This window comes from Pongo pygmaeus, chromosome 17 (assembly GCF_028885625.2).
Source record: "Pongo pygmaeus isolate AG05252 chromosome 17, NHGRI_mPonPyg2-v2.0_pri, whole genome shotgun sequence".
In the NCBI taxonomy this organism is placed as follows: domain Eukaryota; kingdom Metazoa; phylum Chordata; class Mammalia; order Primates; family Hominidae; genus Pongo; species Pongo pygmaeus.
In genome coordinates, this window is record NC_072390.2 from 92,428,993 (window position 1) to 92,448,153 (window position 19,161).

At 41.8% G+C, this 19,161-nt stretch overlaps 1 protein-coding gene across 5 annotated transcripts in view; it reads left to right on the top strand.

The window, feature by feature from the left end:
- GALR1 (galanin receptor 1) overlaps positions 1-19,161 on the top strand; it is a 123,556-nt gene that overhangs the window by 12,931 nt on the left and 91,464 nt on the right. For 2 of the 5 annotated variants that reach the window (XR_008495487.2, XR_010124206.1), the window contains exons 1-4: positions 2,370-2,488; positions 3,810-3,897; positions 5,514-5,853; positions 8,948-9,060. The gene's annotated coding sequence lies outside the window, so the exon portion shown is untranslated. Of the gene's footprint in view, positions 1-2,369; positions 2,489-3,809; positions 3,898-5,513; positions 5,854-8,947; positions 9,061-19,161 lie in introns of those variants that run through there. The other 3 variants (XR_008495488.2, XR_008495489.2, XR_008495490.2) reach the window with 3 other exon arrangements.

Below are 19,161 nucleotides of genomic sequence, written 5' to 3' on the forward strand. Positions count from 1 at the left end.
TATGAGAACATAAGATGTTTGGTTTTCCATTCCTGAGTTACTTCACTTAGAATAATGGTCTCCAGCCCCATTCATGTTGCTGTGAATGCCATGTCATTAATTCATTCCTTTTTATGGCTGAGTAGTATTCATATATATATATATCCCAGTTTCTTTATCCATTCATTGATTGATGGGCATCTGGGCTGGATCCACATTTTTGCAATTGCAAATGGTGCTGCTATAAATATGTGTGGACAAGTATCTTTTTCACATAATAACTTATTTTCCTCTGGGTAGATACACAGTAGTGGGATTGCTGGATCAAATAGTAGTTCTCTTTTTGGCCGGGCGCCATGGTTCACACCTGTAGTCCCAGCACTTTGGGAGGCTGAGGCAGGCAGATCACTTGAGGTCAGGAGTTCAAGACCAGCCTGGCCAACATGGTGAAACCCTGTCTCTACCAAAAATACAAAAATTAGCCAGGCATGGTGGTATATGCCTGTAGTCCCAGCTACTTGGGGGGCTGAGACAGGAGAATCACTTGAACCTGGGAGGTGGAGGTGGAGGTTCAGTGAGCTGAGATTGTGCCATTGCACTCCAGCCTGGGCAACAGAGCGAGAATCTGTCTCAAGCAAAACAAAACAAAACAAAAAACAAATAGTAGTTCTACTTTTAGTTCTTTGAGGCATCTCCACACTGTTTTCCATAGTGGCTGTACTAGTTTACATTCCCAGCAGCAGTGTAGAAGTGCAAAACCCCCTCTTTTCTTTGTGAATTACCCAGCCTCAGGTATTCCTTTATAGCAGCACAAAATGGACTAAGAAAATTGTCTTGCAGAGACAACTCGGCATATAGTCATGAGTCATTTAACAACAGGCATAGTCCTAAGAAATGCATTGTTGTGTGATCTCATCTTTCTGCAAACACCATAGAGTATACTCACACAAGCCTACATGATACAGCCTGCTACACATCCAGGCTATATGGTATAGTCAATTGCTCCTAGGCTACAAACAGCATGTTACTATACTGAATACTGTAGGCACTTGTAACACAATGATAAGTATTGGTGTATCTAAACATAGAAAAGGTACAGTAAAAATATGGTGTAAGAGATAAAAAATGATAGAGCTGTCTAGGGCATTTACCATGAATGAAGCTTGCAGGACTGGAAGTTGCTCTGAGTGGGTCAGTAAGTGAGGAGTGAGTGAATGTGGAGGCCTAGGACTTTATTATACATTCCTGTAGCCTTTAAAACACTGCACACTTAGGCTACACTAAATGTATTTAAAACAGCTTTTTTCTTCAATAATAAATGCACCTCATTTTTCTATATAACTACTTTATACATTTTTTAGTTTTTAAAAAACAGTTGGCTCTTTTGTAATAACATCACTTAAAACACAAACATATAGCTGTAAAAATATATTTTCTTTATATTTTTATCCTATAAGCTTTTACTATTTTTAAATTTTTTTACTTTTAAACTTTTTTGTTGAAAGCTAAGACAAATACACACATTAGCCTAGGCCTACATAGATCAGGATCATCAGTATCACTGTCTTCCACCTCCACATCTTGTCCCATAGGAAGCTCTTCAGGGGCAATAACACACATGGAGCTGTCATGACAACATCTTCTTCCAGACACCTCCTGAAGGACCTGCAGGAGGAGCTTCTTAAGGAGGTATCACTCTTTTCAGAAATATGTCCATGGCAAACCAACATATGTTTGCTCCCCTCCTCCTCCTCCTCCTCCTCCTCCCCTCCCCCCTCCCCTCCCCTCCCCTCCCCTCCCCTCCTCTTCTCTTCTCTATGGAGTCTTGCTCTGTCACCCAGGCTAGAGAACAGTGGCGTGGTCTTGGTTCACTGCAACCTCCGCCTCCTAGGTTCAACCAATTTTCCTGCCTCAGCCTCCTGAGTAGCGGGGATTACAGGCGTGTGCCACCATGCCGGCTACTTTTGTATTTTTAGTAGAGAAGGAGTTTCACCATATTGGCCAACCTGGTCTTGAACTCTTGACCTCAGGTGATCCACCTGCCTCAGCCTCCTGAAGTGCTGGGATTACAGGCATGAGCTGCAGTGCCCGGCCTGTTTCTTTATCATAGATTTGGATGTGCAATACATTGCACTATGATGTTATAATAGCTACGATGTCACCAGGCCATAGGTTTTCAGCTCTATTGTAATCTTATGGGACCACTGTTGTATGTGTGGTCCATCAATGACAAAAAGTCTTTATGGGGAGCATGATAATTTTGTTTTTAAGTTACTATGCATTAGATAGCGGATCTTTTTGACTCCTGTATAAATTCTTTGGAGGAAAGACTTCTAAATATGTATTATTGCATTGTTGTCCTTCAGCACTCAGCAAAATGCTCATGATCATAGGAAAATGACAACTCTTTTGCCGCTCCATTTCCTTATTTGAAAGAGGAAGAGGTCAAATCAGTGCTTACTCAGCACCCCCAGCCCATCTAAAGCTGGAGAGAGTGTGATTCTGCCAGGTACTTGTTAGTTGCTTATCTGATTAATGAGGTTGAGGGAAAGCACATGGTAATTACACGTTCCATTAGCAACATTAATGCTACTTATATGTCATTACTACCTAATATTCTCTGTCTCCAATCTCTTTGAAATTCTTCACATTTTTTAAAAATTTGGATAAGATGTCATTGTTCTTTTAGAATTATAATTCTCTACTTGGCGACTTCTACTCACAAACATTGACTGAAAGAGGTCTTAAAAACTGTGCTAGTTTTTCAAATGCCTCTGCAGAAGTGCAGGTTCTCTGCTGACTTTAATTCATTAATGTAATTATAGTTCAGTAAAGCACAGTGGCTGGGTGATACTGACGCACTTCTGTTCTGACTTCCGCTGCAATGCTCCTCTGGACCCTACTCAATCTGCCCACTTTTATCACAGGCTTGCTTTTTCCAAACAGTGATATAGAGTAGTCAGTACAATCAATCATATACAATGGATTACAGAATTACATACTGTAAAATACATAATATTTTAATAAATTACAATAGATAATTCGGTATATAAATAATATGCAATAGAATAGCAGCATTCAATAGCACCTGCAGTCATACAGTGCATTCTGAATTATCTCAGATGCTAAGATTAGAAGTGGCTCTGCCAAGTTAAAAATCTAGTAGCATAAAAATTGAAGTTATCAGTAAGGGGCCACTCAAATGCCTGATTTGGGGAGGTGGTGGTTGAAACGCCCATACAAAATACGAACCCTGTTTATCATTGCATCATGAATCTACTTTCTGGACTCCCTAGGAGTTTTAAATAAAACCCAGATTCCCTGGAGAGAAGTCTGTGTCTACTGACTAATCCTAAATTGTCGGGGATTAGGCTCTTGGGTAGTTGATAGCTGAGAGCAAGAACCTGAGAATGGCAATGAAGGGCCTGCTTTTCCTCGCACCCCAGATCTCACACTCACCGAGGCCTGTGCAATGCAGTAAGGAGGGAAGGAGGCAGAAGGGGAGGCCTGCTGGGGGCGGCAGCAGGAGTGTCTGCACCTGACACCTGGCTAGAAGGTGGGGCGCACTTTCCCACTGACACTGTAACATCAATGGTGGTTAATTCTGCAGAGCAATTAGAATGAGAGGCCCGCTCCCATATTAGTTAGATAGGGCTTGGTCAGGTGGGCTTTTAAAGAAATAATGTTATCATCAGCAGTAGTCTGGCCTTAACAGAGAACAGGTGGAAAACTCCCCAGGTGCCCCTTCCTCCATTATTTGGTATTATCTTAAGTCAGAAGAGCACTTGAGGCTGATCTGAACAATGTTTCCTCCACCCTGTTCATTGCAGCTGCTGTGGGTTTCTGGCGGCATCTCTGCTTTGAGCCAATTCCAGTCATCTGTGAACAAATGTATAAATCGAGCAGGGTTTATAAAAGGTAGGATTCCCAGATCTTCCACGGACTCTGAGTTTGTTCTTTTTGGGTTGTTAGAGGAAGAGACAAGGCCCCTGGACTAAGCAGTGCCCTCCTCCTCCCTGGTGCTAAGTGGATCTCCACAGTCTTGGCTCCCACAAACATGGAAAAGGCTCAGGAAAGCTACTGTGTCTCCAGAGCCTATATGACCAGGACTGTGTCTTGTTTGGTGCCTGTGAGGGACGTGGCACAGAGTCCCCAGTCCCCATGGCAGTGAGAATTCATTTTCAGAATATCTTATTTAATAATTTCTGAAAATTTTGCCATTGAAATGGTCTCTGCTTACCCCTGGGTTCTCCTAGGCCACCCTAGAAATGCAGAACCCACAGTGAGCGGGTGAATGGGTCCCGGCAGGTGTAGCAAGAAGGGAATATTGATGAATCTGTTTCCAGGAAAAAGACATTGCAAAATCTAAACAATCAACTACTCAGCTTAAAAACAACAACAAAAGCTTTTTCCATTTTTGGAGGCTGCCTATGTATCTAGTTCTGAATTTACAGAAACTCCTAGATGCTTCCATTCCTTTTTACTGCCAAGATACTCATAGGAAGTAAATGAGAAAAAAGTTAAACCTTGAGGTGTATGCATTGCCTCAAAGGCTTCTGCATGAACCCCATTGATGGCTGTAGACGCAGGTCTTCACCCACGTCGACTGGACTACACAGTCCTAACGTTCCTGAGCTACAAACCTGTTTGCTTCTTTCTTATCAAAAAAGAAACAAATATTTTGACGATTTGGTGTTACCAGACAATGCTTCCACTCAGTGTCAGGTTTCAGTAAGGCCCTCGGGATTCACGTGTTTATTATTTCTTGTTTTAGTAACTTAAGAACACTCAAAACGTTGAAGACACATAGTAACTTGAATGTTCGTGAGTGTTGCGATGCTCTCTGCTGTGCACAGAGCAGGTCCCTGAGCTAATGACGGAGCCTTGCCAATCCCTCGACACCTGTACCCAATGCCTGTCTGCTTTTAGATCAACTATTCATGTTTATGAATCGGGGAATTCAAGAGTCTTGAAGGGAACCCCTGGACACTGGAAGTCAAGAATCAAATACAGATACTTCTTAATTGGGAAGAATTTGAGGGTTTTAGCTTCATCATTTAATACATTGAAGCCAAGAATCCTGACATTTCTGAGTTTTGCCAGCATTACATCTGCAGTCAATCACACATTTTGAAAGCTCTGTGGCGTTGAAAAGATGATACTGGGGCCTGTGGTTAGGTGGGGGGAGGGGGAGGGATAGCATTAGGAGATATACCTAATGTAAATGACGAGTTAGTGGGTGCAGCAAAGCAACATGGCACATGGATACATATGTAACAAACCTGTACGTTGTGCACATGTACCTTAGAACTTAAAGTATAATTAAAAAAAAAAAAGATGATACCTCGACATGTTCTTTAATCTGCCTGCTACCCAGACTTGTGGCTTATTCCCCATTCAGATAAGAAATTATTATGTTAATTGAGCTGCTCTATGCTGAGAATGGTACAGGGTTATGATTTAGTCACTTTTTCATTTTAATTACTTGAGGCTTAAACCTTAACCATGGCAATGACTTTCTTGCCTCTTTCCAGTGGCAATCTGGGCAGCTTCACGTCTCCCACGTGATGAGAACCAGGGACGCTGGTCAACACCCAGACTCTCATCTGCCACGAACAGAGTTTGTCTCTCCGTTCAGTGCTGCCGGGGACCCAGGCACCAGGACTCCCTACCCCTCCATGGGAGAGGCTCAAGCCAGTAGAGCTTCACGCCAAGAACATCTGAAACAGAGGCTATCCCACTTTTCCAGGCTTACTTTTAGTAATTTCTGTAGGTTCCTCGTAAAGTTAGTTGCATTTGCAGCGTCTCCTGTCATTCTGTGGTATTGCTTGATATCCCTCATTATAATCAGCGGCCGGTCTGCAATTATGTCAGGTTTGTAATGTCTTTGTTGACACAGTCACTTGTTGCTGAACAGTTTGGCCAGTTTTATTATTGACAGGATCATGGTTTGAGGCAGTAGTAAGAAATCACAAGTTCTTGTTTGAAAAAGTTAAAAAATGTACTCGAAATAATTGTTATTATTGAAAATCAAATAATTACTTTCTACCTAAAGCATGGGTGCGTTTTTCAAAACATAATCCATTGTGTCTTCTATTTTTAAAGGGCAGGTGAGAAGTTGCCCTCAGATAATAGTGAGTAATATATTACAAGCACCAATGCAGTAGTTTCTTTTATGATGTTAGGTCTTTTGGGAAGTTGAGTCTTTCTAGAAAGGATTTAAATCATGTAACTTTGTAGCAGGAGAAAGTTCATGTGACCTCAAAACCCCTGGGCGTGCACCAGCTCTGTGCAGCTGCCCCTGTGCAGGGGTACATGTGTCCAGCCTGCTATTATTACTTCTCTGCTTCCTCAACCACTTTTTTTTTTTTTTACATTTTAATTCTTTAATTCTTGTGGGTACATAGTAGGTGTATGCACTTATGGGTACATAGTAGGTGTATGCACTTATGGGTACACAGTAGGTGTATGCACTTATGGGTACACAGTAGGTGTATGCACTTATGGGGTACTTGAGATTTTTTGATACGGGCATGCAACATGTAATAATCACCTCCCAGAGAATGGGGTATCCATTCTCTAAGCAGTTATCCTTTGTGTTACAAACAATTCAGTTATACTCTTTTAGTTATGTTTAAATGTACAATTAAATTATTATTGACTGGAGTTGACCACTCATTAATTCTGTTACCAAGACAAGTAACTTGGATGTTAAAAGACAAATGGAGGCGATAGGCCGGGTGCAGTGGCTCACGCCTGTAATCCCAGCACTTTGGGAGGGCGAGGCGGGTGGATCATTAGGTCAGGAGATCGAGACCATCCTGGCTAACACGGTGAAACCCCGTCTCTGCTAAAAGCACAAAAAATTAGTGGTGGCAGGCGCCTTTTTTCCCAGCTACTGGGGAGGCTGAGGCAGGAGAATGGTGTGAACCTGGGAGGCGGAGCTTGCAGTGAGCCGAGATTGCGCTACTGCACTCCAGCCTGTGAGACAGAGCGAGACTCCGTCTCAAAAAAAACAACAAGAAAAGACAAATGGAGGCGATAGAATTCTACACTTCAGCCTTTGCTTAGCATTCAGCTAAGGAAAAATACCCAGAGAACCCTTATTTCCTGGTTCCACGTGACTTGAGAGCTACCTTGATTGACAGAGCATCTCCTGGAGCAGCTGGCGAGCAGCAGTGAGTCCGTGTCTTCCTAGGAGTCCTCTCTATTTTTGCTCCACCTCCCTGCAAACCCCAAGGTCAATGAGAGAGTTGAATATAGATTTAAACAGGCATAGGCACACAAATGCATCCTTTCTCAGTCACCAAAGAAAGACAATAAGCATGCATTTTATTTTTTTATTGTTTAAGTACCAGGTTACATGTGCAGGATGTGCAGGTTTGTTAACATAGGTAAACGTGTGCCATGGTGGTTTGCTACACCTATCAACCCATCACCTAGATATTAAGCCCTGCATGCATTAGCTCTTTTTTCTAATGTTCTCCCCGTCACCCTCCCCGGACAGGCCCCAGCATGTGTTGTTCCCCTCCCTGTGTCCATGTGTTCTCATTGTTCAGCTCCCACTTATAAGTGAGAACATGTAGTATCTGATTTTCTGTTCCTTCATTAGTTTGCTGAGGACAATGGCTTCCATCTTCATCCATGTCCCTGCAAAGAACATGATCTCATTTCTTTTTATGGCTGCACAGTATTCCACGGTATATATGTACCATATTTTCTTTATCCAGTCTATGATTGATGGGCATTTGGGTTGATTCCATGTCTTTGGTATTATGAATAATGCTGCAAGGAACATATGCATGCATGTATCTTTATGATAGAATCATTTATATTCCTTTCGGTATATACCCAGTTATGGGATTACTGGGTCAAATGACATTTCCAGTTCTAAATCTCTGAGGAATCATCACACTGTCTTCCACAATGGTTGAACTAATTTACATTCCAAAATTCTTCAATTTTTAAATGTCCTTTCATCAACCGAGTTTTGCATGGGAAGGTGCTGTGGGACTCACTCTGAAGTGGCCCGGTGTGGTGGCTGATGGACATACGAGTTGCCCCGGAGCAGTGCTGGCGCCTGGGTAGCCTCTTCACTTTTTTTTTTTTTTTTTTTTTGAGATGGAGTCTTGCTGTGTCGCCCAGGCTGGAGTGCAGTGGCGCGATTTCGGCTCAATGCAGGCTCCGCTCCCCTGGTTCAGGCCATTCTCCTGCCTCAGCCTCCCGAGTAGCTGGGACTACAGGTGCCCGCCACCTTGCCTGGCTAATTTTTTGTATTTATAGTAGAGATGGGGTTTCACCGTGTTAGCCAGGATGGTCTCAATCTCCTGACCTTGTGATCCACCCGCCTCGGCCTCCCAAAGTGCTGGGATTACAGGCATGAGCCACCGCGCCCGGCCCGCCTCTTCAGTTTTAATGGAGATTAAAATTGACAACAAACATGTAAGTAATTGTTGTCAAATATGTCCACATTTGTGCGTAAGCATTCAATTATTTTTCTACCAAGACCTCGCAGAAGTGATGCTTGGGGATAGAGACAGCTCGAGGGGGAAGAACTTCAGGGTTCCTGGTGTTTGTTAGTTGTCATTTCATTATTCAATGTGATAGGGTGAAAAGGAAGGTAAGGTATGAGCAAACCTGAAAATGGTGAAGGCTGACATTTCACCCTTATAGAAGTCACAAAATAGAATTTTAACACATGGTGCTTGATTTAAAAATTAAACAATCTTCATGCTGAATACACTTAACAGATATATTATGCGAAACTTGACAAACAATGCCACTCTCATTTGGGGTCTGCTGTGTATTCCAGTAATCATACAATAACACAGACCACCACACTAACCACTTGCAGACCTTCAAGACATGGTTCAGATCCCATTACAGTTGTGGTCTTGTCTCATCTTGAGGCTAAGTCCTGTCCGTTTTTAATTTTCTTTTCTTTCTCTCTCTCTCTTTTTTGAGACAGTGTCTCGGTCACCAGGCTGGACTACGGTGGTGCAATCATGGCTCATTGCAGCCTCGACCCCCTGAACTCAAGCACTCCTCCCACCTCAGCCTCCAGAGCAGCTGAGGCTACAGGTATGTACTACCACACCAAGCTAATTTTTTATTTTTTGTAAAGATGGGGTCTCACTGTATTCCCAGGTTAGACTCCAACTCCTGGGCTTAAGAGATCCTTCTTCCAAAGTGTTGAGGTTGAAGGTGTGGAGCCATCAGGCCCAGTTCAATTTTTAATTTTCTGTGATAAGAAAGAACAGTTAATGCCATTCAATTGTTTTGAAGTGATTTTTTGAAAAGCTGACATCGAGTGTTCTCCAAGGTCTTGCCTGTGTGCTTAGAGATTTATGAGCGTGGTCTCATGTAATCCTTGTCACTAGCCCATCTCAGCCAGGAGGGGAGTGGTGGCAACTTCCTCCTGTGTCTGAAAGCCTGTTAAATGGGGGAGTTGGATTTGAAAACTTGGGGGAAAGAATGTCAGGGTTGGCCACGCCCTGGGTCCGGCAGTGGGGTGTTGGCGTGAGCAGTCGTTGTGTTTCCTTCCTTAATCAGATCAGCTCAGGGCTAGGCCTGTGGATTGTGAGGATGTCGGGAAACCTAGATGTGACCCGCTCTGCCAGAGGCCGCCTGCCTGTGGAGCCTGTGGGAGCACACGGCTTCCTGACTCAAGGTTCCTAATCCCCTGTGAATCACCCTGGAACAGGCCTGAGGTCCTTGACCACGCACACCACAGCGATGGTTACGGGCAGGCCAGCCCTCTCACTCCCCACGCATGGAGGTCCCAGCGAGGTCGGAAAGGTCTGTGCAGGGGGCCCCTGCCCTGCGCTGTGCCCAGCCAACTTCTCTATCGGGGGAACCCGCCCCCGATAATTCAAAGTTATTTCACGTAGGTTCTTTTCTATTTCTCTAAGTGTCGGCCGGTCTGAGAAATAAAGGGAAAGAGTACAAGAGAGATTTTAAAGCTGGGTATCCGGGGAAGACATCACATGTCAGCAGGTTCCGTGATGCCCCCCGAGCCATAAAAGCAGCAAGTTGTTATTAGCAGTTTTCAAAGGGGAGGGAGGGTGCGAATAGGGTGCGCGTCACAGAGATGACAGGCTTCAAGGGCGACAAAAGATCACAAGGCAGAAGGTCAGGGCAAGACTAGAACCACCAGTGAACTTCCATGTCCTGCTGTGCACGCATTGTCAGGGGTCAAGAGCAGAGAATTGGTCTGACTAGAATTTGCCAGGTTGGAATTTCCTAATTCTAGCAAGTCTGGGGGCGCTGCAGGAGACTAGGGCGTGTTTCATCCCTATCTACATCTGCATAAGGCAGACACTCCCAGAGCGGCCATTTTAGAGGCCCCCCTGGGAATGCATTCTTTTCCCAGGGCTGTTAATGATTAATATTTCTTACTGGGGAAAGAATTCAGCGATATTTATCTTACCCATTTTCAGTAATAAGAGAAATATGGCTCTGTTCCACGTGGCCCACAGGCAGCCAGACTTTAAGGTTATCTCCCTTGTTCCCTGAACATCACTGTTATCCTGTTCTTTTTTCAAGGTGCCTAGATTTCATATTGTTTAAACAATTTGTGCAGTTAACACAATCATCACAGGGTCCTGAGGTGACATACATCCTCAGCTTACGAAGATGATGGGATTAAGAGATTAAAGTAAAGACAGGCATAGGAAATCACAAGAGTATTGATTGGGGAAGTGATAAATGTCCATGAAATCTTCACAGTTTATGTTCAGAGATTGCAGCAAAGACAGGCATAAGAAATTATAAAAGTATTAATTTGGGAAACTAATAAATGCCCATGAAATCTTCACAATGTATGTTCTTCTGCCATGGCTTCAGCCGGTCCCTCCGTTCGGGGTCCCTGACTTCCGGCAATACTTCTCCATGCCGTCTTGGGTGGAGCACTACCTTTTAGGGCTTGAGTGAGGAATGCATGAGATAACGTGTGTGAAGCATGAGGTAATGTGTGTGAAGCATGAGGTAATGTGTGTGAAGCATGAGGCAATGTGTGTGAAGCATGAGGTAACGTGTGAAGCATGCCTGGCACAAAGAAGTGCTGGCTAATTGTTAGCCATTATGATTGTTAAGTGCAATGAGGCACACAGAGCTCTTAGCACCGTGGCCGTGAAATAGACAGTGCTCTGCAGACATCAGCTCCTTGTAGCTATTGGACGTTGTTTCTTCAGCCTCCCAAGTCAAGGAAAACCAGACAAAATAGCAAGATTGATGTTCAGGTTAATTGACAAGGGAGTTGCTCATAGTCCGTTGGTAAGCAGGGACGATCCTCTGTCCTTAGTAAAATTTAGTGGCTGGTGAAAAAGGGAGGTGTGTCCTTTACAGAAAAGGATGAAAGGCTTTCTTTCTCTTATTACATTCTATATCATTTACTTAAATTTTTTATTCATCTAATCACAGATAAGCATAATTTTGCATAAGGATGTAAAGATAATTAATTTTTTAATGTTTGGTATAGGTTCTTTTTTTACTAGAAATTGTTGCTGAAATAATTATAGACAAGCATGTAGTTTTAAGAAGTTATACAGAGACAGGCCTGTATACTTCACCTACTTTCCCCCAATGGTAACATTTTTCAAAACTATTGTATAATATCAGAACTAGGATATTGACACTGATAGGCTCAAACCATCTTATTCAGACTTCCATAGTGTTGCTTATACTTATGTGTGTGTGAGTGTGTGTGTGTGTGTGTGTACTTAGTTATATCCAATTCTGTCACCTCCACCCCACCATATCAAAATGCTCCAAAGGATCCTGCTGATGGCCCTTTTACAGTCACAGCCATGCCCCTCCCCCCACAACAAATCCATATCCCTGGCAACCACTATTCTGTCCTCCATTTCTAAAATTGTGTCATTTCAAAAATCGTATATGAAAGGAATCATACAGCATGTAATCTTTTCAGATTAGCTTTTTGTTTGAGTATAATTCTTAAGAGACTCATCCAGGTCTGCATGTCCTTTTTATTGCTGAGCAGTATTCCACGATAGGGGCGCACTGCAGCTTGTTCACTACTTACCTGTTGAGATACAACTGGGTTCTCAGTTTGGGGCTATTATGATCAAAACTACTGTGAACATTCATGTACAGTGACATGGTTAGGCTGTGTGTCCCCACCCCAAATCTCATCTGGAATTGTAATCCCCATAATCTCCATGTGTCAAGGGATCAACCAGGTGGAGGGAATTGAATCATGGGGGCTGTTTCTGCCATTCTGTTCTCGTGATAGTGAGTTCTCATGAGATCTGATGGTTTTATAAGAGGCTCTTCCCCCTTCACTTGTCACTTCTCCTTCCTGCTGCCTTGTGAAGAAGGTGCCTTGCTTCCCCTTCACCTTCCGCCATGATTGCAAGTTTCCTGAGGCCTCTCCAGTCATGCTAAACTGTGAGTCAATTAAACCTCTTTCCTTTATGAATTACCCAGTCTCAGGCAGTTCTGTATAGCAGCATGAAAACAAACTAATACATACAGGTATTTGTGTGAAGATAAGTTTTCATTTTTCTGGGATAAATGCCCAAGAGTTCTCAGTCACATGGTGTGCATACTGAGTTTTATATGAAATCACCAAACTGTGTATAGAGTGGCTGAGCCCTGTTGCATTCTTACCAGCAGTATGCCAGTGACCCAGTTCCTCCACATCTTCAACAGCGTTTAGCTTTGTGACTTTTTAAATTTTAGCTTTCTGTTGGTGTAAAGTCATATCTTACTGTAGTTTTATTTGAGTTTTCTTGATGGCTAATGATGTTTGCCACCTGTGTATCCTCTGGTGAAAGATCTGTTCATGTCTTTGCCTATTTTCTAGTTGAATTGTTTGTTTTTCCTGTTAAGGATTGAGTGATCTTAATATTTTCTAGAGACTAGTCCTTTGTTGGATAGGTGGTTTGCAGATATTTTCTTGCAGCCTGTAGTGTTTCTTTTCATCATTTCCGCATGGGCTTTCACAGAGCAAATGGTTTTATTTATTTATTTTATTTTATTTTATTTATTTATTTATTTTTGAGACGGAGTCTCGCTCTGTCACCCAGGCTGGAGTGCAGTGGCACGATCTCGGCTCACTGCAGTCTCCACCTCCTGGGTTCACACCATTCTCCTGCCTCAGCCTCCCGAGTAGATGGGACTACAGGTGCCCACTGCCACGCCTGGCTAATTTTTTTTTTTTGTATTTTTAGTAGAGACGGGGTTTCACTGTGTTAGCCAGGATGGTCTCGATCTCCTGACCTTGTGATCCGCCTGCCTCAGCCTCCCAAAGTGCTGGGATTACAGGCGTGAGCCACCGTGCCTGGCCAAATGGTTTTAATACTTACCAAGAGCCATTTATCAATATTTCCATTTACTGATTCTGCTTTTAATGTCAGATCCAAGACCTTTTTGCCTAGTCTTATGTCCTGAAGGTTTTTCTTTTTGTTTTCTGCAAGTTTAGTGGTTCTCCATTTTACATTAAATTCATCATCCGTTTTGAGTTAATTTTGTGTGTTACGAGGTTTAGGTTGAGGCTCATGTTTGCTGCCTGTGGATGTCCAACTGCTCCAGCATTATATGTTGAAAAGTGAAATGGTCTTTTGGATGTTTCAACTTGGATACTCTACAGTCCTCAGTTATTTACTCAAACCTTAATTTAGTGCTATGAGGGTATTGATTTTTTACTTGTGATGAAAGTCACTTGGCTTTAACTAAGGCATATTATCCTAGGTAATCTAGGTGGATCTGGTTCAATCAGCTGAAAGGCTTTGAAAGCAGAGATGAGGGCTCCCTGGGGAAGAAGAAACCCCACTTATGGGCCAGCACCAGCTCATGCCTACCTATGGATTTTGGACACAACCAGCTAGCTCCCTAATCCCAACTCCTTGCAACAAATGCTTACTAAATATCTCCTACTCCTTCTGCCTCTTTGGTTGAACCCTGCCTGATACAAAAAGAATATTCTCCCTCTGTTGAATTGCTTTTGTACCTTCATCAAAAATCAATTAAACATATTTTTGTGGGTCTTTTTCTAAGTTTTGTGTCCTGTTCCATGGATCTATTGTTTAGCCATCAGTTAACATCACAGTGTCTGGATCACTGTAGCTACATAGTCAGCCTTGATATTGGTAAAGTGATTCCTCCCACTGTGTTCTTCTTTTTCAACATTAGTGTAGCTATCCTGGGTGTCTCTGGATGGGGATGGGGTCTCAGGCCCAGGATGAAGGAGAGTGCTTTCCATGGTCACTGTTTTCATGGCGATCGATCTCATTTGCAGGTGGCACTGGGCTCACTTGATGTTGTCAAGAGGAGCCCCTGATTGATCAGGGGACGAATGTGCCTACTGGGGCTGCCTTTTTTGGGGGGCTGGTGGTTGGTGGGTGGGTGACAGAATCTGGCTTCTGTTTCTTCATCGAGTGGGGTCACAAGACACCTTGCCGCTGTGCTGTCCCAGAAATACAAACTGCTGTGCTGTACGTCTTCCAGTCCCAGAAGTACAAACCACATCGCTTTCCTCTTACCATACATCACAGCTGTCCTTTGATTGTCTATTGCTTTGTTTCCAGGGTTTATAGTTGTGCTTAGTGGGAAAGAGCAGGGAAACAGTTCTATACCACCTTTTTTAGGCTAGAAGTTGAAGCAGGCATTTTTAATACAATTTTTTTCTTTTCCTTTTTCATTTGTCTCTCTTCCCAAACTCCTTCACCCACATCAGAACCTACTCGATTGCCTACGTTTTGACTGAGTGTTCATTCTGTGTTTTGGTATACATGTATAGAATACTGTGTAAACATGCACATACATACAAACACACATGCAGACACATGTACATATACAGGCAAGTGTCTGTTTTTGTTTTACAGGAACAGATTGATTAATCACACGTTTCAACAGCTTTCCACTTAACAATGTTTTACGAAAATCTCCCTAGGGAATATGGTGTAGCTGTAATTTGTTTTTTGGGGGTTGCATAGTTTTTTATGGAGAGGTATAGCCTAGTTTATTCAGTCAGCCTCCTATTGATGGATGGTCTCTTTATTTGCAGCTCTTGTCCATATAAACAATATTGTACACCTTGTACATTTGACATTCTTAGTGATGTAATTTCTTTGGGATAGTTTCCAAGTGTGGGATTTTGGGGTTGAATAATTTATGTATTTTGAATTAAACATCTGTTCCCAACTTGCTTATGAAAGAAGCCACAATACTTCACATTCCTTCACAATGTATGAGAGTAAACCTTTTCCAAGAAAGAGATTTCCTGAAGTCAGAACCTCCCCGTTACCCAGCCTTCCTTTTCTGGCTGCAGCAAAATGCTTTTGTTTGCTGCATTGGTAAATCCCTATGACTATCCAGGTACAGGATGGCACAATAGCAACACAAAATTCCTCCAATGGTGGACACACGTTTATTTCCTCTTGCTTTTGCTCAATCTCTTAATCCTCCTTTCCCTTTGAGCCCTGGGAATAGACCAGCTGTGGGTTACTAATCAGCTTTGCTCCTTACTGCAGAACCACAGAAGTGAACTTATGATCTAATCTTTCATCCTCCATCACAAAGCACTAATTCCAACTCATTTATAAAAGTTCAATGCTAGCTTGTAAAACGTGTGTCCCGTACACCACAGAATTCAGGCAGCTTGGTCTGACTTTGCTACCTCAGATTTTGGATGTAAAAAAATTCACTGTGTCTCTTCTGCTGCCATTTATTGTCATCTTGGGTTAGAATTCTTGCAATTATTTTACGTTTTCGTTTCTAAAATGATGTTCAAGCTTTGAAAGTAAAGAAAAAAGAAAAGAACAAAAAGTCTACTTGAGTTCCCTACTAAAATGGCACAATATTAGGAATAACAGATTTTAAAATTCTCTGGGTAGTGAGCTGTATGAATCTCTCTTTGAAATAACAGATGAAGCCTGTAAGTTCAATTTATTCTGTCTTGGAAAAACAAAGCATGATATTAAAAACAAAACAAACAAGATGCCTTCAAAAGGAGCAGTGGCTATAAATAATTGAGTCAACAATTGAGAAAAAAAATCACCCAAATCACAGCTAGTTTATATTCCAGAATGGATGAAGAAAGGCTTACTAGAAAATGTTGTATTTGAAGTAGAGCCAGGAAGCACAATGTGGGCCTGTTTTAGGGGACAGATTGGCCCAGCGTGGAGCACTTAGACAGAAGACAGCTTGGACAAAGGCTCCAACAGGTGGAAGAGCAGCTCTAAGGGACTGTAAGTGATTTGGCCACTTGGGGCCCAGGGAAGAGAAGAGATGCAAAGACTGGCAAGAGATAAGCCATGGAGCAGTAGTTCATTCACTCATCTGTCCATTCCTTAATTCATTCAGCAGTTACTTGTTGATAGCCTACACTGCGCAAAAAGCTCTTCCCAATCCTGGGAATAGAGTGGTGAGAACAAAAATATAGTATATAGTTATGCTTTAGTGCATGAATTTAAGCATCTTAACTATTTTTTCATAGAAAAAAATCTTCAAATACTCAAAAATGCAAAAATTAAAAAAGATAAAGATTGACATAAGTATTTTTAGAGTATTTACTGGATAGAGTGATGTTTGTTACCTACAGCATATTCATCTTTAGCTATTTTGAATAATTTTGGTGACTAGTCTTATAGTCCATTGGCCAGTTAGATTTTGGGTAGATAAAAAGGACTCAAAGAAGAGTGTGTGGGAAAGAAAGATATAAGCCTTGTCTAGACATGACCTTTTGGACACCAATTCAGTTAATTTGTTGGTCTTCTTTTTTGGACTTCCTAAAATGGGGCTCCCACATTTGAACTCTGGCCTGGAAGTGTCTAACCAATGTCAGAGTTTAAGATGATGATTAACTGTCTTGTTTTAGAGACAACCTTTCTCTGAAAGTGGCCCTCCCTGTGCTGGGTGAGTTTTATAGATAATTTACCTATAGGAATTTGTCCCATGAGTTCTCTTAAGCCGGGAATTTTCTCTGTCTATCTCTATACTGGCAATCTAAAATTCAGGAATTTTCAGTTCTTCTCGGGACGTGTGTCTTGCTGGTTTCTGCCTGTCATCCTAACTTGTTGGATCCTTTTAAATCTTGATTTGCCCATCCAGCAGACCAACTGTCTTTTCCAGCCCTGCCATCCATAGATGCATCTGCTAGGTGTGATTACTGTGCATTGACCTACTATAGGACTAGCAGTGATCAACTGGCAGAACCCTGTGGTCTACATGAGAGTACCCTCCAGAAGGGCATCAGATTCATGCACAGGCCCAGGGAATATGATTATATTACTCATAGAGCCACCTCACTGTGGAAACCTGCTGCTATTATTTATTGTTGATTTATTGAAGATACTACAAGAGACTTATCCTATGCCTTGTGGCAATCCAGTTACAGCATGCTCATGAAATTCCTGGAGCTACCAGCTTGGAAATAATGTCCAAAGGGAACATGCCATTAGTTTAGCAAATATTGTTCTTGAGAAGCCATCACCCTCATCATCATCTTTTTAAACTATTCATCAACTGTATCTTTCATAAATCATTTTTGAATGTTGCTAATGATAAACTATGATAATTCATCTGGAGCTTGCAAGCAATCTTAAAATTGCTCTTGGAAAAAAAAAATCATGACCCGTCTGTTATTTCTTTTAGGATCAGGGGTACATGTGCAGATTTGTTACATAGGTAAGTTGCATGTCACAGGGGTTTGGTGTACAGATTATTTCACTTCCCAGGTAATAAGCATAGTACCTGATAGGTAGTTTTTCAATCCCCTCCCTCCTCCCCCCAACCCCCTTCAGTAGGCCTTGGTGTCTGTTGTTCCCTTCTTTTTGTCTACGTGTATTCAATGTTTAATTCTCACTTATAAGTGAGTATTTGGTTTGCGGTTCCTGCATTGGTTTGTTTAGGATAATGGCTTCCAGCTCGAAAAACATTGCACAAAAAACATTATCTCACTCCTTTTTATGACACCATAGTATTCCATGGTGTCTATATTCCATATTTTCTTTATCTAATCTACTGTTAATAGGCATTTAGGTTGATTCCATGTCTTTGCTATTGTAGATAGTGCTGTGATGAATATATGCATGCATGTGCCTACATGGTAGAACTATTTATATTTCTTTGGGTATATAACCAGTAATGGGATTGCTGAATTGAATGGTAATTCTGCTTTGAGTTCTTTGAGAAACCGCCTAACTACTTTCCACAATGGCTGTACCAATTTACATTCCCACCAGCTGTGTATAAGCATTCCCTTTTCTCTGCAACCTCGCACCTGTTCTTTATTGACTTTTTAATAGCTGTTCTGGGTGGTGTGAATGCTATCCCATTGTGGTTTTGATTCGCATTTCTCTAATGATTAGTGATGTTGAGTATTTTTTCATGTGCTTGTTGGCTGTGTGTATATTTTCTTTTGAAAAGTGTCTGTTCATGTTCTTTGCCCACTTTCTAATGGGGTTGATTGATTTTTGCTTGTTGTTCTGTTTTAGTTCCGTATACATTCTGGATATTAGGCCTTTGTCAGATGCATAGTTTGAAAACCTTTTCTTCCATTCTATAGGTTGTCTGTTTATTCTGTTGATAGTTTCTTTTGCTGTGCAGAAGCTCTTTAGTTTAACTGGTCCCATTTGTCAATTTTTGTTTTTGTTACAATTACTTTTGGCATCTTCATCATGAAATTTTTTGCCAGGGTCTATGTCCAGAATGGTATTTTCAAGGTTATCTCCCAGGGTTTTTATAGTTTTAGGTTTTACATAAAAGTCTTTAATCCATCTTGAGTTGATTTTTTTATGGTATAAGAAAGGGGTCCTATTTTAATCTTCTGCATATGGCTAGCCAGTTATTCCAACATCATTTGTTGAATAGGGATTCATTTCCCCATTGCTTGTTTTGGTTGACTTTGTCAAAGGTCAGATGGTTGTAGGTGTGTGGCTTTATTTCTGGGTTCTCTATTCTGATCCATTAGTCTATGTATGTGTTTTTGTACCAATACCATACTGTTTTGGTTACTGTAGCCTTGTAGTACATTTTGAACTTGGGTAACATGATTCTTACAGCTTTGTTCTTTTTGCTTAGGATTGCCTTGGCCATTCAAGCTCTTTTATGGTTCCATATAAATTTTAAGGTAGTTTTTTCTAATTCTATGAAGAATGCCACTGGTAGTTTGACAGAAATGTCATTGAACTTGTAAATTGCTTTGGGCAGTTTGGCCAT